A 27,487-nucleotide genomic window follows, 5' to 3' on the forward strand; every position below is an offset into this window, starting at 1 on the left:
ACTTGTTGGTTAAATAACTATTATTATTAAATGTTGCTTTATTACCAAGTAAACTTGAACAAAAATTGAAAGGACATAATGAACAATATTTCTTACCTTAACTTAAATATGGCGATAGAAGTTTTTAACTGTATCCGGACCCTTTTTAAAATTATTTGCCGACCCCCGTTCTATATATTTTTCGAAATTTTCTTAATTAAAAAAAATTGATAATACAATAAAGGATTACTGACTAAAAATCAAGTATTATGTAATGGTTTTGCTTTATTACAATATAATAATTAATTCTTGATTTTTTTATTAGACATCTAAGTCTTAATAGTTTTGTATTAAATTTTACAATGCGTTTAATGTGTTACTTGTCATTTCATGATTTCATTTAAGATAAGAAGTACCTATGGCAAATCAATAAATCTAAATTTCACAAGTAACTGTTTAATGTGCTCACCTCTAAATAACGAAATATATTTAACAATAATAATAGAATCCTATATCTACGAGTTTCCAGTGGAAACTTTCCACTATTCACTATAATATCGTATCAAAAATCACACAGGCTCACTGCATTACAGTACGCTACTGACACTCGCTAGATTTGCCAATTTGCAATCCCTGCAAATGTATGCGTCACCGTCTTCAATATCTTGTCTGAGCATACCGTTCTGCGTTTTCGCAGAAATAATACGTTCTTCATTTTCTCGGTTCGAAATAATACAAAATTAAATTTTAAGCACAAAAACTTACTTTTGTATTAAATTACACAAGTTTGGTTTTATTTTAATACAGTTTGCTTTGGTGGTAGGTACAAATTCGACTAACTGTATCTAATCTATGCAATTCTAATATTATTATTTATATGGAAGATGATACTACATTCCCAGATTAGACATTAGTCCCAGACATTCCCCAGAAGTCGTAAAAATTAATTGCGTTACACTTATTACACCAGCACTCAGCTGGACGTGCTGATTAGGGATTTTTTAAGTAAACATATTACATATACATACATACATTACATAATATATACACAAAACGTTCATTCATTTGGAAATATTTTATTACTCATATCTCAGGCGACAATTCTGAATTATGTACCTGTCCAAAAATATTTATTCCAAACTGATAAAGAAATTTGCAATTGTTTGTAAAACAGGTAAATAATGATCAAAAAAGACATTATGATAATTGAACTATTTATGTATAAAAACAGTGTTTATAAGAAATCTAAAATATGTTGGTCAGTTGAAAAACACTGTCACTACAATAACAATTTTTTTCATATCAAATATCATATGACCTTTTTGGAGAACCAAATACTCGATTTGGTGGAAGATAGCTATGACCTCTTATGGGGAAAAAGAACTCCACCATTTTTACATTTTTTTGGGCATATTTGGAAAGACAGACACAAGTTATAGCCGCGACTATTTAATTTTTGTTCTGGCCCCACATATCCATCACTCACTAATCGCACAGTAGTAATAGGGCTTTTCCATTTTTGTTTTTTGAGTTTATCAAAAACGAAGTGAAGCAAATTCGTTAGATCCTTTTTTAAGGCTTATCCTCGAAAATCCTAACGGTAAAATTCAGTGAGATATCTATTTCAAAAATATCTTTCTTTACATAAACCAAATCCATTCACGAAGAATATTCTAAACGTCATCCCTTGTACTAGATTTTATATTTATACCTACTTAAAACCCCCTGTGGTGAAAAGTCTTGGGTCTATACAATAAAGCGATCGGGCAGTCTTCTATTCAGTGCGGTTATGGGGTAATTAGAATAATACGAGTATACCAGAGTAATATTATTTATTAAATAATTAATTCACAACTTAGCAAGGGTACATACAGGTAACAAATAATCGACCTGTAAATGATTCATAACAATCAAATCGAAGACAAACTTTTATAAAATTTTATTACAAAATAATGTATAACAAGATATTTTTTTATGTCTTATATTTTCTTTTGTTTATTTTTGTTACTTTTTTTACTGACAAATTGGCTTTTAACGTAGATTAACGTAGAAAACACGGATGGAAGGATTAAAAAACTCAATGAGCTCGAAAGAACTTAAAGAAGAATAGAACAAACGAATTGAATGAAAAATGGACGTCGGAAGACGTTTTATACGGATTATATCATATTATAGGTACATTATTATTATATCATATTATATATAATTATATAATATATACACGATATTGAAGAAGGTTACAACATAGACAAAATCTACATTGTCAACTACACAGTGAAGACCCAACAATAATAGAAGTTTCAAATGCCGTCCTAAAACTCAAAGACAATAAAGCCACAGGAATCGATTAAATCTGTTGGGAAATGTATAAAAAGGTGGTGATCAACTTTTTGCAGTAATCCATAAACTAATACCTAGTACTTATATGGCAGAATGGATTGGTACCAGAAAAGTGGCTAAATGAAATAATATGCATTGCATAAAAATGGCGATCAACTGGATTGTAAGAACTATAGAGGTATTACTCTGCGTATAAAATCTTCGGCAATGTATTGTTTGAAAGACTTTTAACATTTTACAAAGGATATTGTTGGTCAATATCAATGAGGATTTACTGCTGGAAAGTCAACTATACATCAAATTCAAGCACATGGGCAGATTCTAGAAAAGTCACTAGAATATAACATAGATACACACTATCTCTTCGTCGACTTCAAAGGAGCCTATGACAGTGTTAAAAGAACTGCATTATATAATGCAATGATAGACTTTGTTTGGGATCACACCGAAGTTGGTTAAGTTGACCCAACTAACAATGCAAAACGTAAGCTCGTGCGTTAGAATTGAAGGAGAAAACTCTACATGCTTTGACGTTAATGATGGTCAAATACAGGGGGAGGCTCTGGCGTGTCTCCTCTTTAATGTTGCCTTGGAAAAGGCAACCAGAAAATTAAATATTAGAATGAATGTTACTATTTTTAATAGAACCATGAGAAACATGGTGTAGTGTTTTACAAGGCTTGCGGAGCAATGTCTTATGAGTCTACACCATGTCTTATGAGATTTATGAGAAGCATTTATGAAATTTGGATGTATACTGAGTAATTATTTCAAAAATTTACAACTAAGGATTTAATTTGTTACATGTAAATATACTGTATTACTATATGGATGTGAAACATGGATCATGAAGGATAATATGATAGACAATTTAGGATGTGACTCAGGTATATGATAAAGTATGGCAAAGACGCCATAACTATAAACTAAGACTATATTTACCAAAACGATACTCTCAAATACTTGGAAAGATATTTCAGAATTAAACAGAAAGATACATACACGGAACTGAAAGAAATTACAGCAGGGCTGCCACAAAGAAGTGTCTTTACCTTTTGTATACGTGTTATATTATTGTTCTAGAAAATAATACAATTGCAACATTTACCGATGATACTGCTATCATAGCAATATGCAAAACCAGCGAGGAAGCGACAGAAAAATTACACAGATGTTAATCAAATATATACTCCAGGGAAATAAGCAAAAAATAGACCATGTTCGTGACACTCAATAATCCAGGTCGCTCACAACTTTTTTAATTATTGTAGACCTTATAGGAAGAAAACCTACTTGTTTCCTGCCTTGAATTTGGAGCCGTTTTTTAATTATTAACAATTTAATGCAAAAAACGCGATTTTTTCTATGATTATTAATGATACTAGGTATTAAAAAAATAGATTTTTGGAAGAAAATTATTTTTTCACGAATTGTTTAAACAAACTAGACCATTTATTAATTAATTAATATATAAACAAAAGACATATTTGTAATGTACGTAGAAATTACATACAAATTAAAAAAAGAGTGATCAAAATCCATTGAGTAGATCCGGAGATATAGAAAATTTTATTAGTTTAAAATTGTTTGTTCGGTATTTAAACGCCATGGATTTGTTCTTCCTAGTCACTATTTGAACTACATTTTTGAAAATTCGTAGAGGGTTCTGTAAAGGTACAATGTTTGTGCAAATTTTTTAACAAAAAATACAAATCCCATTCTTTAACAAAGGTTCCTTAATTATTACATATAATCAAATTAGCTGTGAATTAACAAAAAACATGGCTAACTTTGGCCCAAATTAACCTAGGCCAAATTTTTTTATTTGAAAAGTCGGGTGAAAATACTAGCTTTTCGAATGTAAAACAAGATTTTTTCTAGGGACAATGTTTTTAAAGTTATTCTAAATGTTTATAAACTACATAATTTCAAAAATTTGACATCAGAATTTTTGACTATAATAAATTATTCTTTTATTTTTTTTAATGCATATTGATAGTATAAGTCTTTTGCTTTCATTTGTCACCCACAGAATTAACCTATCTTTATTATTTTCTATCTCTGTTGTTATTGTAAAAAAAAAGGTCTCTGAGATAAACAAATACAATAACTTTTAAACTAATTAATATATCGGTCCCAAATTTTGAGGGTTTGTTAAGTACCCCAATACCCAACTTTGGGTGGAACTCTAAAGTTTAAAGTTTAAGTTTACTAAAAGTTTTTAACAAATATCAATTGTCACTTATTTTGCAGTTTGCGAAGCAACAAATTGACTTTTCAACTTTCAAAAATCGGCATTTTGAAGCTTTGTCAATATTCTAAAAAATAAAATTTTGTAATTTTATGTCAATTATTTAGCTTCCTAATGGAGTGCAAAAAATAGAAAAAATCGCGTTTTTTGCATTAAATTGTTAATCATTAAAAAACGGCTCCGAACTTTAGGCAGGAAACAGATCGGTTTTCTTCTTATAGGTCTACAATAACTAAAAAAGTTGTCAGCTACCTGGATTATTGAGTGTCACGAGAAAATCCTTATTACCCTGGACAAGCAAGTGACGAAACAAACTTCATATATTATGTAAACTTTACTAACAAAAACGTTTAAAATAAATATTCCAATAACTACAAATAATCAAATTCCATATTCAAATACTGCAAAATATTTGGGTATTGTCCAATAAATATAAATAATCAAATTCCATATTCAAATACTGCAAAATATTTGGGTATTACTCTTTAATAAGCCCTAATAATGTTATTCAACATTATTTATGAGAGAGTGTATATTTCTTACCTACCTGTCGGCGAGAATCCAGAAGCTATCGACAAAGACAGCATGTACTGACCGAGAGAGAGTAACATTTAGCAGAACTTTGAGATTTTTTAAAAAGTTTATATCAAATAGCTGCTTTGTGTTACACTTTATGTTAAAAATCAAAACAGATTCGGAAAGTGGGTCAAATTCTGTAGTGCCCTATTTAAAAAAAAATACGTTTACGTTTATTTTAACCAAAAATATTTGAAAAAAAATATTGTTTAAACAATTAATTAATTTACAACCAAATAGTGCACTAGAACTTTTTAAGACCTTTCATATAAAAAAATAATCATCTCAATATCTGCCATAGTTTTTGCGTTATTTGATATAAACTTTTACATTGGAATTTAGCTATGCCCAGAATCGCGAGGAACGGCCTTAAACTCGTTTTCTGTCCAAGTGTAGGATGTCACATTATCTGGAGTCAGTTTACTTTTAGAATTTTGTGTGACCACAGTGAAGTTGTAAAGATAGATTTACTTATTATAGTAAGTGGCTTGATCGGGTAATTTGGGCAAGGGTAGGTTTTTTCGACAATCTAAATTTTTGGGGCAGTGTATTTAAACGATTCATAAAGGTCGATTCTCACACACCCGTGACGTGATCGTAACGAGACAGTGCCGTATCAGTGCTTCGCCGACCCGTGATTTTGACTGTTTCACTTCCTGTTCACACAGGTCAGTACCGTGGACGGCGTATACAGTGAAGCTTTTCAGAATGGCGCTATTTACCGATACCCAATTGTTGATGATTGCTGTGATCTTGGACGAAGAAGAACAACAGGAAAATGAAGCAAATGCAACAAATAAGCGCATGTGGGTCCATCAAGCATGGAAGAAGAAGGCATAGGAAGGGGAATTTTCTACTCTATATAAAGAGGTGGTGGTTGATGGAGTCGTTTTTTGAATATGTCAGAATGTCTGAGAATTCGTTGATGTTGCTATTGAGTAAATTAGATGTTTATCTAACTAAACAAAACACACACTGGAAAAAGGTTACACACCAAGAGAACGGTGATTTCAAAAAGCGAAAATTTGAACACCAAAATATGTAACAAAAGAGGATTCGTGATTCGGCAGTGATAATAAAAATATCGTCGGCGAGAAATCTTAAAATACGGTACGGTCACGTCGACACCACTGATAGCACTGAGACACGCCGGTGCCGGCCGAGTGTGAACTGCGTCATTCATATTCCCAGAAGAATACTTTTACGTCGTCAGTGAAATGACGTGTCGGATACGGTCACGGTCACGGGTGTGTGTGAATCGCTCTTTAAAGGCCTTATAAAGCACGTATACGTAATTTATGAACACGTTTTTCAGTCATGAGCTCTTGCCTTTCATTACCTTGCTGTGCGTGTTTTAATCGTTCATCTAACTATAGACAAGTAGAGCAAATGTCTACCCTAGGGGATCCGAAGCCACGATTGTACTTCGTGTTAAAAATTGACCTAAAGTACCAGTGTGTTACTTTCAAATCACTCTGATCTGTGAGTGAACTGATAAAAATTTTGCACATTTTCCTAATATTCAACTCAGCAAAAAGATATTTTCTGTCCATGTGTTTGGCACAGTAATTAATCTCTGAACATTTAAATCCATTTATAAAATTCATTACATGCGTTTTCTTACAAAAACTAGTAGAAACTCTGTCACCTCCTCCGTTTTCTTTACCAAGCTTACCGGTTTCTCTGAAACGCTTTAAAATTCCATTTACTCGAAATCGTGAAACATGGAGTACACCTATGAACGTGTTAAGGCATACAGGTATCATGGATTTACCTTTCAAGCCTACAAAATATTTGGTCGTTATACAAATTTGGACCTGCTTCAGTACAAATAGCCTAAAAATAGTGAAAAGTTATTAGTTATTACAATTATGCAATAGCTTATTACAATGTAGCATTGTAACAGGGGTCACCAACGATAACAAGATGGTGCTAAAAAGTCGGCCGTTTATTTATTTATAGATGCAGGACAGCAAAAAAAATTATTTTGAGGAAAACAACCAAAAACATCGTATATTTGTCCAAGTCATTTTAACTTATAACGCGTTCGGAGATAATTTACGACGGCGCAGATTCGCCTAGAGAGAGAAGACGTTTTTTCTCTCAATTGGTCGTGAGTTTTGGGTTCCCGGAAATCAGAGGCCATATATGTCTTACGAAAATGACTTTGTATTCAATCCTTCTTCTGGTGCATCCATTACTATAATAGAGATTTGCAACGCACTACCTCAAAATCTTCCCTTTCTGTGCCGCTCTTAGTAATTGCTGAACGTACGAGTCTGTCCAAGCTCTGATATTGCGAAGCCATGACATTGTTCTTATACCTACTCCACTTCAGCATTCTATCTCCCTTTCAATATTATTCATAACATGTTATATTTGTTATTTCTTATTATATGAAAACATATTAAGGCGGGTGTCCACTATGATCGCGAACTTCTTACGCTCCGTGCTCCTGCAACTGCTGCAATGGATACGACATGCGCTTCTCTACATGAAACACGCCGCTTTCTCGTGTGCTCCACAGTTTTCAACAAACCTTTGAGTAAACATGTCGTCGTAATGACGTCCGAATTCATTGGTGTTGGAACTCAAATCTAGGAATTAAGTGGCCATCATAAAAAGTTCATTCGAATGTCCTCATATTGGCTCAACATAAATTAGTATTACGCTACGGGTGATAGTTTTACAAGCCTGCAATACTTATTAAAAAAAAAAGTATAATTAAAGGTAGTCATTGACATCAAAAGAATCCGTGCTGCGATTCACTTGGACTGTCTTGACCAATATCAGCTTGAGAAGTACTAGCTCTATTGTACTGCGATTCCCTTGGACTGACTTGACCAATATCAGCTTGAGAGGTACTAGCTGTTAACGGTGAATGTGCTGATGAATAAATCGGATTTACTGTAAATGTTTCGGGCCATTTTGTATAATAATTATGGGACTGACTTAGTGTAGTAACCATAATGTTCATTGTTAGTAAGGTTCTCCCTTCCACAAAAGCAGAATATTCAATTCATTTTATAGTCACTAATAGAAAAAACCACCCAAAGCAGATTCTAGATATCCAAACTTTAAACTCAGCAGTGGCAGGAAGTGAACTATTACTAGCAAAAATAAGAATGAAAATAACACCAAAACATTTTCTACAGGAAATCACCGAAGAAAAATTCAATGTAGAATCACTATGGAATGACTCTACAAGAGAAATGTACCAAAGGGAGCTAGCACATCGAAGATATAAACACGAGCTGGGAGAAAATTAAAAACAATATTGAAGAAGCAGCAACAGAAGCTCTAGGACAATGCAAAGTCATACACTGAACGAAAGAAACAACAACAATACCATGGTTCAGAAAAAAAATAAAAGAGCAATTTAAAAGAATACGAAATGAAACAAAACAGTTGGAAGAAGCACAAAAAATGCACACTGGGAACAGTTTACCAAAAGGATAAAAGCAACTTTTACGGTACACAAAAACAAAATATGGAGATTCATCAGAAACCAACGGAAAGAAATGGCAGAATTGAAGGAATACAATAACATACCAGCATGGCAGAGGATAGAATAGTACGAATAGCACGAGAAAAGTCACCAAATGGACAAAGAAGTATTGGCAGACCAAGAAAAAGATGGTGCGATAATTGAAACAATTTATTAGGCTAATATTGAAGAAGAAACAGACTTTAAAGCCTACATACAAGAAGGAAGAAGAAGATATTTGCCCCGATATGTCCATACGTCTTGTGATTTCCACCCAGGCGTCTTGTTTTAAATTTTTATTTTTGAAATTCCCATCCTGGGAATCCCCAGGTGGTCCAAAACTTTTGCTGCTAAGTTTATGACAATACTGACACTTATTAAAAAGTGTAACGAATACAATGAACCTCTTCATTTGGAATTTGCGGATGAAAAACATAAATATAAAGTTTCCTGGCTATGGCATCTACAGGCATCATAGAGCAAATTCAGGAGGTATCTGTTTCAGGTACACTGAGAAAATGAATATTCCACACATCAGAATACTAACAACACAACTAAACGCAAACGCTATGGAAGCAACTACAATTAAAGTACAGATGAGGTAAGAAGAAATCAGAGTCACTTCTGATTTCTTTATACGTAAAGCCACGAGATCCTATAATAGACGACGACCTAAATGCGTTGATGAATATAGAAAAACAATCCACAGAATACAAGACCTACATGCGAGATCCTCAAACTGGAACAATAGAGCTTCGAATAGAAACGGAAGATTACTGAACAACTATCTAACAAACAATGAAGACACAATGGTAATAGCGTTGATTGAACCGATACATTTCCTAGGAAATGCTCAACCCATCCATCTAGCCAGGATATAAACCTAAATATCTAGACATAAACCAGGAAATAAAGGACACGATAAAGCCATGAGCAGAGCCAAAAAAAGAGTTAGAAGGATAAAAAACAAGGAGGACAAGAACAGGGCAAATCGGCTAAACAGAGAAGTGAAAACGGCACTAGCAGAACATAGAAGCCGATGGTGGAATAACCACGTTCAAGAAATGGAGCAACAAGGTCCAAACATGCAAAATATATGGAAACTACAAAAAATTCTAAGAAATGATAGAAAACCCATATCTCCACCCACTACACGGTGAAAATGGAATTGTCTACTCCATAGATGAAAAAGCCGAGGTGATGAGAACTCTCCAGAGAAACTGTATATTCAATTATCACCAAGACGAAGAATTCATCAAAAAACAACATCTACCAGCAAAAGTAATAGTATTTTCAACCAACATTACGAACGCAATCCTTAGATACAGGCTCTTCCCAAATAAATGGAAGGCAGCCCACATTATCAAGGTTCCGAAGCCAGGAAAGAATACCACGTTTCCGCAAATCTCTTATAAACACTGATTTTACGTACCTAGAAATTTGTGATTCTGAATTCCAAGTACAAATGCAATTAACTGATTAAATTTAAATAGGTACACAAAATTGTGCTTAAAATTTTATTTACCAATCGTTAACAACTCAAAATTGAAATACGTACCTGGCTACACCTACTTTGTATCATTTAGTAAGGTACCTCTAAACTTTGGATAGAATTTAAAATTGAACCTAATGTAACGAAAGACTAATGGTGACTATTCGTTACAGCATTAAGGGAGTACTGCCATTTTATGATAGATATCGGCCTAGTACCTTAATCTGGGGAATTCCATCCGATAATTTAAAAATCCGAAATTACACTTCACAATTTCGAATTTTCAAATTGTAAAAAATAAGTCTTTGGTGTATGTGCTAAAAAGCAATTCTAGCGTACCTACTAACTAGATCAGGAATTGTTTTTTGATCGAAACACCTTACAATTTTTTGAGCTTTCTTTCCCGGTGATTGACTTTTAATTAATTTTATTTATAGTTTATAAAGAAAAGAGTTTTAATTATATTATTTGTACATATTTAAATTAAAAATATAAATCATAATATCTTTTCTAAAAAGATTCATTTATTAGAAGTTGAAATAATAGTTTATTTTCTTTAAAAAATTTAAAAAAAACGCAAAAATTTAATGTTATTCTACGACCACGTGACATCTACATATCTAAAGTTGCATTTGTTGCCCCACTCTGTCTTATTTTAGAGCACGGTTCGTAGACTTACTACGGTTGCCTCTTACGACTGGGGTGCTGGGATGCTTGAGTTACGTCACCAGAGTACACAAGAATACAAAACCCATTTATTATCACAGTTTGTTCGTGGTAATTATCCTTCAATTTATTATTTACTTTATATTTTTGTATTTGAAATTTTGGTGTTGTTTTCTATATCTAAAAACTTATTTTGAATTATCGAAGAAACGTTATTTAATGTAGTTGTACATCGTACCTATTGTCTTCGTATCTTTTTATAAGATAGGTTAAAACTTGAAGCCCTATATTTACGTAAATCTAGGACTTTATTCTGGTTAATTTTAAGTACCAAACTACCTACATATCAACAGTTTTCCATAATTAGGTATTATAATCTACTAGACATCTTTATTTCATAACTATCTTTACTATTTTCCACACATCAAAGACATAAAAACATATTAACAATGTTACGATTCAAATTACTGTACTCTCGTGACGTAATTTCGGGCTTAATGTTCATTGGTTAGTCGGAAGAGGCAACCGTAGTAAGTCTACGAGCCGTGATTTTAGAGGCAGTAATAGCGCTGACATGACCGCTCCCTAGTGTTACGAATAAGGAACTAAAATCATGATCAACTTTTGGGTTGAGTTTACCGAGAGTACAAGCTGATAATAGCCGCAAATGTCAAACATGGAACAAAAAATTTCGGTACAGTAGTGTTGACAGGTTTTGATAATGTAGATGCTGTTTGCTTCAAATATAAAAAGATAAAGCTTTAGAAAAGTACATTTTGTTTATATTATGTTATGAATTCTGCAATTTTTGATTTATATAAAACAAGAATGAGTAAATATTTGTTTCTTTGGAGATTAATTGCAGTTAATTATTAGAATTTTTTTTAGCAATTACCCTTTTTGATAGATTAGGGGATAGATTTGGCAATCGTCAAATCAGCAGTTGCCAGATTACAACAGATTTTTGCAATTAATCTCGAAAGGGACAAATCTTTACTCGTTATTGCTTCATATAAATTAAAAATTGCAGAATTCATGAAACAGTATAATCAAAATTTACTTTTTAAAAGCTTTATCTCTTTATATTTGAAGCATACAACATATGCGTTATAAAAACATGCCAACAATGCTAAACCGAAATATTTTTGACATTTGGGGCTATCTTCAGCTTCAGCTTGTACTTTCGCTAAAGTCAATCAACTTTTGTTTTGATGTTTTGTGACTTTGTGTATATAGCACAGAACATGGTACAATGAATACACACATACAATACATACAATGTGTATTCATTGTACCATGGCACAGAATACTAGTGATTAGTATTCTGTGGTATAGCCAAAGAGTCTGAGTCTATCTATATTCTCATTCACGACATAAGCACAGAATACTAATCACAACCAGAAGCGAAACGGAGGGCTTTTTCGCAATCCAAATTTCTTTGCGCATGTGCGAAATCCGCCATGTTTTATGTAGTTTTGATGTCTTGTTTGTTTATGTATTGAGAAGTGTTTGGTGTTTGTTTTTTAATAGTTAGTATAATTGATTTAGTTAGTTAGTTAGTTAGTTATTTAGTTAGTTAGTTAATTTAATATATTTGTGAAATAAACTTATTGTGATGGCTGCACCAAAGGGAGGATTTTATTGTGTTGTTCATGGGTGCCCATCGAAAACTGGTGAAGGAATTAGTCTCTTTTCAATACCGACTGATCGTAGCAGGTAAACAAATTAAATTTTAAATTCAAACGTATTACAAATGTTGTCTGAATGTTTATATTTTAGTTAAATACACTTTTTTTTAGAGCTGAATTATGGCTGAAAGCGGCCAATAGGTATGATCTGCTTTTCAAACATGTTAAATTGCATACAAATTATAAAATGTGCGAGAAACATTTCGAACCGGCGTACATGTACAAAGGAAACACAAGGAAGAGATTATTTCAACAAGCGCATTAAACGATTTTCTCACATACTCTTCAGTATTCGAAACACACAGATGAACCATTTGTTCAATTTTTTCACATGCGAAAAATCATGTCATTTTTTCGCTGTATTACTAGCTACCATTCTACCAAAATTTTACAATTATTTCCCGTTCTCCAACCCTTCCTACTCACATTTTAACCCCACTCCATTAGAAATACAGACAGTTGTAAGATAGCAAAGAAAGTCTCACTCTCTTGCCTGTTGTCTCTCGATGATAACGGACATTCTCTCTTGACTACTGACTGTTGCTAGAAACAGTCGTCCTCTCTTTCGTCTGCTGAGTCCCACTAGGCAGACGTATAATCTCTCTATCGCTACCTATCGCTTGGTACAGACTTACCAAGCTTTTTCTCCACTCTAATTATCTCTCTCGCTTATACTTACGCGAAAAATACCGCAAGTACTATTTTAAATCGTGTACAGACGCAAATGTGCTATATCTCGTGTGATCTAAGTGTTAGTACCGCGAAACACGTCTTCAGAAACCGGTAACCGGACAGTTTCCCCGTATGAAGAACAACCGCGACTGAAAGCCTCTAAATACCGCGAGTGTGTGTATGTGCAGCAGAAGAATTGGTAAGACTTTATATAAACTTAATTTGCTATAATCTGTATAACCTTTTACCACATATCCTAAGTTATTTGAACCAGCCCTATGTAATACAGTCCTCATTATATAACTGAAATTATATTCATAATTTCACATATGTACACCCTTTTTGTACATATTGTGGTCTATTCGAGTCGGATATAAATCATAATATCATAATCTCTCTCTCACTCTCTATCTCTCTGTCTCACATCTTGATTCTACATAGTTTGGTACACTTTTGAGTCATATGTAAATCCTCATTCTCTCTGTTTTATCTCATGCTCGATTGAACATATTTTGATCTAATTCGGTTCAGATAAATCTTACCTCTGCTGTAAATCTCATTAGATTTGGTCCTTCGAAATTATGTATTTCTATATATGTGTATATGTTCTTTGATATATATGTATATACGTATGTATTGATAAATCGATATATTGATAGATCGTTGTTTAATAATTCTTATCTGTGTAAATTCCAATTTTATGATTCTATTGTTAAAGGACGTTAGAAAGTCAGGTAAAATTACCCATTGATAGATACCTGTGACGTAGTAAAAATCCCAGCCTTTGTCAACCAAAGTTACTCATTATAATCCCAACTAATTGTATTGTTCTCTGACACGTTTCGCCATAGGTACATATCTAGGTAAATTATTTGGGATTTTGTCCTATTGTTCTGAATAATAAATTTTTACAAGAATTCTCCGCTGTTATTGTCATTAATCCCTAGCATAATAATTGCTTTATTTAAATCGCTCGATGACACAAACTAAATTTTTACAATAATCTCTGCTCTTAGAAAGTATTTGCGTATTAATTGCTTTATTAAATCAATGAAAATGATCTCTATTAGTGTCAATTTAAATTAAATTCACGATACCAAATATAATTTTCACACACAAAAAAAAACAAGAAGTTGATAATCTGATTACACTCTTATATATACATATTTTTCTCTCTGCTCTTTGTACTCTTTCCAAGAGTCGCTAGGTTTTATTCTCTTTCTCATTCAACTCTGACTTGTACACTCTTATTACACTCTATATAACTATAATATACTCCAATTCAAAATGGCAGAAATTGCAGAATATTTTTATGCAATGCACGTTTCACAAAGAAATATCGCCAGAATTGCGAACGTTGTTAGTTCAAATGAACAAGGCCTCTCTAATTGTAGAATTAGGGAATATATTACTCAGCTTAGGGCATCTTATAAATCGTATTTGGATGCTTTGGAAAACCTGGCTGACGACGAAACTATTCTCGAAAGTGAGGAAGTAGATATTACTTATGAAAAATATATGGATGCTTTATGTTTCTTAGAAGAAGAACTGAAAGCTAAACAGGCTTTTAAATTTGATACAAAATTTAAGGCGAACACTTCCAGTAAACACATTGTTAAAAGTACTGATTTGAATATAAATGGCCAAAAAGAAGTTAAAAATACATTTTACTCTGACACCCTCCCCAATCAGTTCAAACAGATGAAAGAAATAACTATAAGTACTTCGTTTAGTTCTGCAATTGTTTAAGCTCAGACGCAAGAGCTTCAAAAGCCGACTTATAAAAACACTTCTAATAACATTAGTACTCAAGATGTAATAGGCCAGCCTCTCTTAAAAAATGTGTTACCAGCACAAACAGTCACTTTTCAAAATACTCCAGAACAAAATATGATTACTGAAACTGTAATATCTGCATCTCCCGTGCTTCTTAACATTTCTCCCCCACAAATATTACAAGAATCCAATACCTTGGTTTCAAGTCAAGTTTTACATACACAAAATATTTTAATCTCTGCTCCTATTCTAAAGACTGTCAATTTATCTCCATTGGTTATTGAAAACTTAACTCAAGTACCGCCTTCTTGCGGTGTGCAAGCGGAACTTTCAAATATACCTCCCCAAACTCGTATACAAATTCAAGATATCTCTCAACCTGGAACTTTAAATGCTCTAAATATACGACAGGTTAATAAACTCTCTATTCAAGCTCAGAATATATTCACTCCCACTTTCTTACATTTCAATAAAATTTCTACACAAAAATCTATTGATTTATTATCAATTGCAACACCTTGTGAAGAAGGTGATGTACATGTCAATTTTTTGAAAATTATCCCTCCTCGGAATAAATCCATAGTTCCTCCACTAATACACGAAAATCAAATACTCCTCTCACAGCCTCGTATTGACACGGATGTCATCAAATTTCTCTCAATACAAACTGTTCTTACTCATACCACCTCACAATCTAATTCATTAGATTCAGTAGAACCTGCCTTTTCTTCTGTTACCGTGGCCCTACCATTCGTAGAGGGCCAAGTAACAACAGCTCCTGCAGTGCCCAACAATATTCTGTTACTGGAGGCCCAGTCTGCATTGCCGCCTCCTGATATGGCGAACGTTAATGTAACGTGCTCTACTCCGTTGTTTACTGTCTCTCAGGTTCAAACTTTTGCTAACCAAACCACGCACTCAGTGGCTTCTCATACTTTAAAAAGGTTTGCAAATATCGACAATATCTTGACCAGCGCCAATAACTTGAAAAGATTACACATACTTTATTCTCAACTACGCTCGCTTTTGAACACTCACAGTTTTCAACTCTATAAAATATATTCAAATTCTCGTGCCTTTTCAAATGAATGTAATATGATCTCCACTTCAAAAGTCAATCTTGACTTAGTTAATAGCTTCTCTAAGGTCGTAGGTATTAACAGGTCACCTTATCAATACGATTTTTCTTTTAAGTTGCCTATTTGTGAAGAGGCGCCTCCCTTAACAAAAAGAAAATTATGTACCTATGTTTCTCGAATGTATAACTCCTTAGGAAAACTCTTATCTTTTAGAGTACACTCTAAATCTTTCTTACAACTTATCTGGTCATTGCCCTTAGACTGGTACAGTGATATACTGGATGACCTATTGATCCCGGATTGGAAATCATTATTGGATACATTCCAATCAATATCTAAAATAATTACATTTCCCAGATGCCTGACACTTCCACTGCCTAAATCGGATATGCAATTACATTGTTTCACCGATGCCTCTCAGGACATTTATGCTGCTTGTGTCTATCTTCGAGTCGTGTATAGTGACAACACAGTCACGTCTCGCCTCATAACATCGAAAACTAGAATAGCTCCACTAAAAAATAAACTAACTATTCCTCGGTTAGAATTGTCTGGTATCTTATTATGTGTCACTCTTACTAGAAAGGTACTTGAGGTTCTTTCAAAAAACGTCACAATATCTGAAGTTCACATATTTTCAGACAGCCTCATCGCTTTAACATGGATTTTAACAACTAAATTTACATGGAATCCATTTGTACTTCATCGTGTCAGTCAAATCAAAGAATTAAGTAAATCCTTTTTATTTCATCATGTAAGTTCCTCTTTAAACGTAGCAGATTTGCCCTCTAGAGCCTCAGATATCACTCAGTCAAATTTAAAAAAATTGTGGACCGAAGGTCCCCCCTTTTTAGTTTCCAGTGTAATAGACTACTCTCAATTCAGGATAAAAGAATGGACGGGAGATTTACTGGAACTCAGACACACTCAGGTTACTTTAAGCACAACCTCTGACATATCTCAAGTGAATAATACCCTTGAAACCCTTTTTAATAAATGTTCGTCATTTTCAAAAATTCAGAGAACTCTGGCATATGTTTTTCGTTTTCTCTCAAATCTAAGAAAAAGACATACTAATTCACCTTTAGAATTAGGACCACTGCAGGTTTGTGAAATAAGCTCCTCCACCACTGTGATTGTTAAGTACATACAATCACAGGCCTTTCCTAAAGAATTTCATGAGTTAAAACATCGGAAAATAATCTCTGATAAGACTATCAGGGCACTAAACCCCTTCCTCTCTGAGAAAACTGGACTTCTTCATGTAGATGGTAGATTAGAATTTGCCCATATCTCTTTCGAACAGAAACATCCCTTGCTACTACCATCTAATCATACAGTTGTCAAATTAATGATAAAACAAATGCATGTTAAATTGGGACATGCAAGTGCCTTGACCACGTCAAATTTTCGTTCGAAATATTGGCCTATCTCTGGACTAAGACAAACAAAGAAGATAATACACGACTATGTGAAATGTTTCCGTTTCATGACACCCAAGTCAACACAACTTATGGCAGATCTCCATCCCGATCGTGTTCTCTCGACAAGACCTTTCCAAAAGGTCTCAGTAGATTACGGAGGTTTTTTCATGATCCGATCCTCTCATCTTAGAAAGGCTCCATTATACAAAGCATACATAGCCTTCTTCATATGTATGACCACCAAATGTGTACATATCGAACTTGTCACCGGCTTAACAGCTGATGCTTTTCTTCTCACCCTTAAAATATTTATTGCAAGGCGGAGTGCTCCCAAGATTATATGGTCAGACAATGCTACTAATTTCTATGGTGCCCGCAATCAGCTTCTTGAGTTAAACGAACTCTTTAAAAGTAAGAACTTCTCGCAGAGGATTACTAATTTCTGCTCTGAAAACTCTATTCGTTTTAAACTTGGAGTGCCTCGTAACCCTTCTCAATTTGGATTGCATGAGGTAGGGATTAAAGGTGCCAAATACCATCTTTATCGTCTTGTAGGAAATCTTCGTTTTACCTTTGAAGTTGTTTATACAATAATTTGTCAAATCGAAGCCATTTTAAACTCAAGACCTATCACTCAGCTCTCAAACGATCCAAATGATCTCTCAGTCTTAACGCCCGGACACTTCCTTGTAGGAAAAAGTCTCTCAGAAATACCACAGAACCGTCTTTCCCTCTTTCAGCATATCTCGAAAATTCATCAAACCTTTTGGAAAAGGTGGTCGGTGGAATATTTGCATATGACCCAAAGTAGGAGTAAGTGGAACATCGCTACTGATCCTTTAAAGATAGGTGATGTTGTACTAATTAAAGATGAAGAGACTCCCCCACTCCTCTGGCCTCTGGCAAAGATTATCGAAGTGCTCCCAGGCAAAGACTCTCTTGTTCGAACTGTTAGGGTATCCACACCTAATGGCGAATATCTTCGGTCAATAAAGAAAGTAGCTAGGTTACCCTTTAACCAATAGTGGTACTTTCTGCCAAACATGTATATAGTTTCTCTAGACTTTAGTTTCTCTAGATTTTAAATAGTTCTTAGTTATCTTAGTTTTTACAACAATGTCCCTAATGTATACCGGTTTACCCTCGTTCTCGAAGTAACTATTTGATACCCTATCCCAGTGGCGTAACTCTTCTCGCCCGCCCCCAGTATGTTCAATTTTTTCACATGCGAAAAATCATGTCATTTTTTCGCTGTATTACTAGCTACCATTCTACCAAAATTTTACAATTATTTCCCGTTCTCCAACCCTTCCTACTCACATTTTAACCCCACTCCATTAGAAATACAGACAGTTGTAAGATAGCAAAGAAAGTCTCACTCTCTTGCCTGTTGTCTCTCGATGATAACGGACATTCTCTCTTGACTACTGACTGTTGCTAGAAACAGTCGTCCTCTCTTTCGTCTGCTGAGTCCCACTAGGCAGACGTATAATCTCTCTATCGCTACCTATCGCTTGGTACAGACTTACCAAGCTTTTTCTCCACTCTAATTATCTCTCTCGCTTATACTTACGCGAAAAATACCGCAAGTACTATTTTAAATCGTGTACAGACGCAAATGTGCTATATCTCGTGTGATCTAAGTGTTAGTACCGCGAAACACGTCTTCAGAAACCGGTAACCGGACAGTTTCCCCGTATGAAGAACAACCGCGACTGAAAGCCTCTAAATACCGCGAGTGTGTGTATGTGCAGCAGAAGAATTGGTAAGACTTTATATAAACTTAATTTGCTATAATCTGTATAACCTTTTACCACATATCCTAATTTATTTGAACCAGCCCTATGTAATACAGTCCTCATTATATAACTGAAATTATATTCATAATTTCACATATGTACACCCTTTTTGTACACCATTAAAGAAAGTCATAAGGCTGGAAGGTAGATACTTTTTATTTATTCACAATTATAGTGCTTTATTATAAAAGTCATATAAAAATCAGTATCTACTTACAACTATATACAAAGTTGTTTGTTGTTTTTCAAAATAGGTATAAACAAGATCTGGAATTGTGAAATTGTGATCTTTTATCAGCCTTATTAAGAACATATATCTTATGGTTACATACTGAGTAATATTTATGTTGTGGTTTTAGGTATAACAGAAATAGATATTGTGCAGCCAGTTGCCATTAAAAATCCAATTGATGTTAACCATAGTATAACTGATACTTTGATGGAAGAGTTTCTGTTAACAGGTAATTTTATTTATTGTTCCTACAACTGTATTATGCATTCAACTAATCACTAATAAGCATTAACATATCTACTTTGAACGTTTATATGTTATTTGGTTATTAAATATATTTTTATATTTCAGATGTTAATAGGCAGGAAGTGTCTAGCCCACCTAGGCCCCATACTCCAGAATGTTTCACAGCTGAAACACAAACCCCCTCCAAGTTGTCAGGAGGTACACCCAGGAAAAAGAAGCTAAGATTAAAAATAAAAAAATTGCGTGCAAGTGCAAAGAAAGCATATGCGTCTTCCAAACAGAAGGAAGACAATAAATCTTTAAAAAAATTTTTTCAAATGTGTGACAAATTTTTAAACAAATCCCTAGCACAAATAGTGAAAGCTCAAGCAATTTTAAAAACTAAATGTCCAAAAAGTAGAAGGTATTCTGATGAATATAAACAATTTGCATTAACACTATATTTTTTGGGCCCAAGAGCCTATGCTTTTATGGAAAGAATATTGTATTTGCCCTCAAAACGAAGTCTTCAAAAAATTACTGAAAATTTGGTCTGTAAACCTGGTTTGAATAATGACCAAATATTTGATGCCCTAAAGTTAAAAGTGAACACAATGTTAGATCAGGACAAGCACTGTAGTATTTGTATTGATGAAATGTCTATTAAAAGTAATTTATTTTTTGATACAGGTCGTGATGAGATTGTTGGTCTATATGATATAGGAAATGGGAAAAAGGAATCAATAATTGCACAAAACGTACTTGTGATAATGGTTCGAGGCTTATATTCAAATTGGAAACAACAACTAGCATATTTCTTTGTAAACAGTACCTTTGAAGGAAATCACCTTCTTCCTATTATAAAAGAATATATTTCTAAACTATTTCAATCAGGTTTATATGTGAATTGTCTTGTTACTGATATGGGATCAAATTTTCTAAAATTGAGTAAATTACTGGGGATTTCTCCAGCTAACTCAGAATTTGATGTCAATGGACAAAAAATTATTTAACAAAATCCACAAGGAAAATAATTCCTGTAGCTGGCTGTATACCACGTATAACAAAAGAGGTTAGTCTTTGTATGTGGGTATATTTTATTTTATAAAAACCCTTAAAAGGGCAACATTACAAGCACGAACGTTTTCGGAACAACTGTTCCATCATCAGGTTAAAATACAGGTTACCATGCCTGAGCCACCAAAATATTTGGGTAAAAACCCTTTAAAATGAAATGTGTTACCAAAGATTGTACATGATGTTGATAATATTATATGATGTTTAATATTTTAATTAGATTTTACTTCAGGTAACATACACCCATGCTCACTGGAACTCACTTAAGCATGGGTGCATATAAGCATATATTGGTGGAACTGAATATATCAAAATTTATTTATCATTTCAATAATACCTGCAGCATGAAGGGGTAGTGTTACTAGGGGTACTATGTAAGTCTGCATACCGCTTGCAACTGTTCCATTTAAAACTTGAGTAGCTAACTTCACTTTCATTTTTTGAAAGTTTGTTGGTTGAATATGCGCGTCGGTAGTTATTTCTAGGTGATTTTTGTAGATGTGGAGGATCAAAAAATAAATAAGCTTAAGCAGTGACATTTAATTTTCTGGAAAGCTTTATAAAGTTTGACCCTAAATCAGTTAGTAGAATGTGACCATGTAAACCAGATTCTGATAATTTGGTAACACATTCAGTGAGAACTTTAGTGAAGTCGTTCGCGTCACAGGTTGAATTAAAAAAATAAGCAATTGGCTGTTTCCAATTCTGAAACAGTCCTCTTTCCATAATAACTGTACAGTTTTATGCAACTACAGACTGATTTTTTTCTTTCTCCATGTTTTGGAATCCAACAATTTCATCACAACTAAAATGAAAATAAAGATTTGACTTAAGCACAACTTCATAAATGCATATACTACAATGTTTATCCAATTCTGACATAGTCTTAACTTTAAACTGAATAGCATTAAATACAGAGGTCTGAGTTAATCCAGGTTTACAAACAATGTTTCCAGTCATTTCTTCCAAACAACGTTTAGTTGGTAAATAAAGAATTTTTTTCAAAAAGTTTTAAGTTTTGGGTTCAAAAAGTATAATGTGAAAGCGAATTGTTTCTATTTCTTTGAATACATTCTGGTCTTTGGTACTTTTCTCTGCAACAGTGCTTGAGATTTCACAATTTATTAGGAAATTTGTCACATAATTTTTTAAACTGTTCCAATTCTGGTTTTGAGTCGTTTTGTTTTTTATATGTTTTTGTATTTAAAAGTTTCCATTTTAAAAACCTTATTTAACATTTCAGCTTAAACCTGGTCTGACTCTAATTTACTTTCTTTTAACCTGGATAAAACAGTAGCATTATCCTATCAAGGAGCTCTTCAACTCTTAAAAGCCAGATCAGTACCGCTGATTCTGTAAAATTTCTTGGTATTTTTTGAGACAGCAACCTTAAATGGTCCCTTCATATCGATTTGTTAAGTAAGAAACTAGCCTCAGCCTGCTATGCAATAAGATCTGTTTCGAAGGCGATCAATTTATAATCTTCCAAAATTGCATATTTTTCTTTCTTCGAGTCTCATCTTCGATGTGGTCTTTCTTTTGGGGGTTCTGGTACAGCTGCCCAATCCGTTGATATTATTAAATAAAAAAAGTAATAAAGTATCTGTTTGGCCTCAGAAGAACAACACATTGCAGAGTCTACTTCAAAGATCACGGGATTTTACTTCATTCTTTATATATTTTAGAAACTGTTTGCTTAGTTCGTAAATACCTACATGTCTTTCCAGCAAGACCTTATCGTGACTACTAAACGAAAATTCAACCTTTGATGTTTATTTACCGATGCCGTTCACAGTTAGTAAACAAATCTATATTATATTCTGCAAAAAAAACTACAACGATCTCCCTTTACGACATAAATCTGCAACATCGTTCCCGAAGTTTCGTAAAATGACAAAATGCTATCTATCTGAAAGACCATTTTATTCAGTAGAAGAGTTTCTTAATTAATAACTAAGAAATTACAATATCTTAATGTACAGTTCCATGGTTCTTTACCCGTGGGTCATCATTACCCAAAGTAACTTAAACTTATTAGTTCCTACAGTTGATTATGCAATTTGTTATTGTCTTTTTTCTCTGAGTCTTTGTAAGCTTCGTCCATAAAATTGTAAAATTGTCAATGACAATAAAGCATATATTTCTATTCTATTCCCATCCGGGTTATGTTTATCCATGCTTATGATGGTCTTTTAGAATGGGGCGGAATAAGGAATATTTACTTGCATTCTATAAACATTCAGAAGTGGTTAATTAAATTTTTATGAAAAAAATTAAGATATTACAGCGAACTGTTATACAATGAGAATAAATTTTTAACTGTACGTAAATTGTCCTCTTACAAAGCCCTTATACACATACATGAAATAAAAAAGGATACTATTATACATTAGCAATCATGCGCATCAAACTAGTTATATAAGGAATAATGCAATTTTATCTAAATGTAATAAATCCATACTCCAGAAATATGTTGGCTACATAGGGCCCAAATGATACAATTGTCTACCGGAGAATTTAAAACAAATTAAGAGTTATAAAAAACATAGATATCAGTATAAAACTAAACAATGGATTGGAAACAAAATAACACGATTCTGCGAGGAGCAGATTAATTGATAATAGTAATAAATAAAAAATATCGAAATATACTTTGTTTACCAACTACAATATTTCTTGAATTTATTGACATATTTATGTCACATGCTATATTAAAATGAATGTATTTTTGTAAGTGCGCATATGTAACTGTTTATATTAATACATTTGTTAAATATTCGATTTTTTGTACATATATTTTTTAAGTATCACACACAAGGGGTGCTACTTTTATGGTAGCTCTATTTCAGTGATTTTTCATGTTTATTTAGTGTTAAGTATGCTTATTTTTTGTAAATCTATATTATAATCTAAGCTTCCTAAATAAACATTATTATTAGTATTAATTACAATAAATTTCTATTATTATTATTGTGTTTTATTACAATTTTTTACCCCTCCCTACCACAAATGTGATATATCCAGGCGAATTGAATGTAGTATTGTACAACCAGAAGTTTCAGAGACCTCAGATGCACATAAAGAGAAATCGAAGAGGTATACGTGTATATTAATTACAATAAATTTTTATTATTCTGTTTTATTACAACTTTTTACCCTTTCCTACCATAAATTTGATATGTCCTGGCGAGTTGAATTTACTACAATACAACCAGAAGTTTCAGAGACCTCAGATGCATAGAAAGAAATCTAAGGGGTATACAGTCATTCTAGCCGCAGCTGCAGAGTTTTTACGCGCAGCGAAAATATCGTGGTGTTGGAGGTTAATAGATATTCACGTTCAAAGAAATTCCTCAACAGGAAACAAAAAAGTCAGCAACTTAAGACAAAGTTAATAGAAATTTCAAAAGTATAATTCTGTATTGATAAGTAAAAAGTCTTGAGTCAAAATGTAGATTTTGAGTGATGAAGTGTTTTATTAACCTTAAAAAAACGATAAAAAGTAATAGAAATCAACTGCTTTTCATCTCTATTTTGAAATTAACTCTCAAATTCAATCGATTTTTATCGGTTTTTTAACGTACTAAAATACTTTTAAAACGGTAATTTGTTTGTTAAAAAAAAACAAATCGATATTTTTGACTTAACAACTTTTTAATTATCAGTACAGAATTGATATATGTTATATTAAATTTTACAGAAAAAATAAAATTCATACAAAACAGATTACTTAAAAATGATTACTTCATTTCTCAGTGTAACTATCATTTGACTACAGTTTTGAACGACTTCCTCACTACTTTTCTTCGTGTACGAATGCATAGTTTTATTGCTACTGTCACTCTGAATTTCTGTCCTCCCAACATCAAAAGTTCCGACAAAGCTTTCGCTTCTTGTTGTGATTAGTATTCTGTGACATAAGCTTTAGTTTGAGAGGCTGTGTTTTCATCCCTTTCCATATAATTTTGTGTTGGTGTGTGTTTCTAAAAGGTGAGTTGAGCTTGATAACAGCTAAATAAGCTTTATTTTGTTAGTTTGCATAGTTTGTTTATTGGCTTAATTTTTTTGTTTTTCTCTGATTGCATGCTTATCTCTTCTGGTTGATTGTTTAAAGTAGTATGAGCGTCACAGGGGGGGCGGCCCCCCCCCCAGCACAGGGCCAGAATGCCAAGATCAGATGGATAATGGTGATAATTTTATTAATAATGCGACCAGTAATAGCAATAACCTTAAAAAAGAGCCAGTTTTTTATTCACAAAACGATAATGGGCCTTTTTTGGTATATGTGGAATCCACTGAAAAAGTGGGTTTCAATATTGGTAAATTTAACAATATTAAAATTGCTAGAGATATTTGTATTCAAAACTTAACTGATATTAAAAAAATTAATAACAAAGGCTTAAATAGAATCTCAGTAGAATTTGTTAACTTTCAAGCTGCAAATAATTTTGTAAAAAATAAAACTCTTCTTGATAAAGGCTATAAAATATTTATACCATTCAATTTTGTAACTTGTAAGGGATTAGTTAGGCAAATTGATGTCGAATTAGGAGAGAAAGAACTGTTAGAGTGCTGTAAAACAGACAGCTCAGTAGAAATTCTTCAAGTTAAGAGACTTAATCGTAAAATAGTTAAAAATAATGAAACTACATATGAACCTACTGGATCGGTTCTCTTTACATTTAAAGGAGTTTGTCTCCCTAAATCCATAAATGTATATAGATTGGAAAGACCTGTTTCTGTATATATTTCACCAGTAACTCAGTGTTTTAGATGTTTAAGGTATGGCCATACACGTACAAATTGTAAAGGCAAGGAGAGGTGCTTTACCTGTCCTGAAGAAAAAAATCGGACGGGGAGGTTCACTCTTCTTGTGAAATTAAATGTTTTTATTGTAAAAACCCCCATAAATCAACCGATAAAACCTGTCCCGAGTATACAAGACAAAAAAATATCAAAGAGCTCATGTCTTTTGAAAATATAACCTTCTATGATGCTAGCGAAATAGTTAAAAAAAATTATTTGACACGTGATGAATTTGTATATCGCCCTTCCGAATTCCCTATCATTAAAAACTTTAATAGAACTGAAAAAACTCATTATAATAAAGATAACCTCATTCAACCTTCACAAAGACGTACACATCATGTAAGAACCGACCCTATCAAAAGATCTTTTCAACAAGTTGTGGCTGAAAACAATAAAAAATAAAAAAGAATAATTCACAAAGGCTATGATAAAAAGGCTCATAATGAAAATTTACTATTTCCCAATTCAAGATCTCAAAATGAAAACAACTCACCAAATTTCTCAAAAAAACTTGAAAATAATATAAATACACAGTTGCCTACTACTAGTGCAGTTCATACATATAATTCACAAGAATCTCCTTCCTCATATCCAGATGAGGTTAGATGTATTATTAATGCAATCTGGAATACTTCAGAAAATAATAAAAGAGTAATTAAAAACATACTCTTCAGTCAAAATTTTAATATGAATATAGACCCCGGTTCCCAATGAGAGTCCTAAATAACCTTCTTTTCTTTTCATCTAGGTCAGATACAATTAAGTTAAAGATAATTTTTTGGAATCTAAGAAGCATAAATTCAAACAGGGGTAATTTAATTAGCTTAATTTACAACGAAAACCCTGATATTTTTTTAATAAATGAGTCTTGGCTAAAGGCCAATGACAATTTTAGGCTCAATTCATATAACATAGTTAGGCAGGATAGAGATGATGAGTATGGTGGGATAGTAACATGCATTAGAAATAATATGTATAATATTTAAGAAAATTAAATCTTTTTCTTCAGAACATATTCAATATATAAAAATAAAAGTAGGTAATTTACAAGTAATTAATTTTTATTGCAACTCACATATGCATATAAATAACAATATTTTAAATGATCTTATTTCCTTTAATCCACAAACATTATAATTATGGGAGATTTTAACTCTCATCATCCCTTATGGGATAAAGCTACATCCAACAAAGGAGGTAGAATAATTTATGATTTCCTATTTGATAATGATCTTGTGATTATGAACGATGGTTCACCAACACTATTTCAATTATCAACGGCAATACCAAGTGCAGTAGATTTGACTATGGTAAGTGGGAATCTAGCTATACAGGCTAATTGGGATACTATTAAAGATTGTGGTAACAGTGACCACTTTCCTATACGTCTTTTACTTAATGATAATGGCAATTGTGAGGTATTTAACAACATGACTAGTCCTTATAAAATTAGAAACTTTAAAAAAGCTGACTGGGAAGCGTACCATAATAAAGTTTTGATGTACCTTCAAGATTTAGATTATAACTTAACTTATGATCAACTAATGTATATTATTAACACAGTAGCTGATCAAGTAATTCCGTTTAAACAGGCCGGTATACATGTTAAATGCCTGGTGGGATAATGATTGTACATCCTGGGTTAAGGAAAGGAAAAAAGCCATAGCAAATTTTAATAATGTCCCATCTATGGAAAATTATATATTAGCAAAAAAAACCATTGCATTAACTAAGAAAAAATTAAATAATAAAAAAAAAAGAAAAGTTTAGGCTTTTCTGTGAAACTTTAAATAGGAACTCTAGCATGACTTATGTTTGGAACAAGATTAAGAAATTCAATAATAATAACTTCAAAACAGGAAGATTTAATCTTACTATTCCAGATAATCTTAAAATATCTATTTTAAATAAAATG

Source organism: Diabrotica undecimpunctata, chromosome 2, assembly GCF_040954645.1.
Source record: "Diabrotica undecimpunctata isolate CICGRU chromosome 2, icDiaUnde3, whole genome shotgun sequence".
Lineage (NCBI taxonomy): Eukaryota > Metazoa > Arthropoda > Insecta > Coleoptera > Chrysomelidae > Diabrotica > Diabrotica undecimpunctata.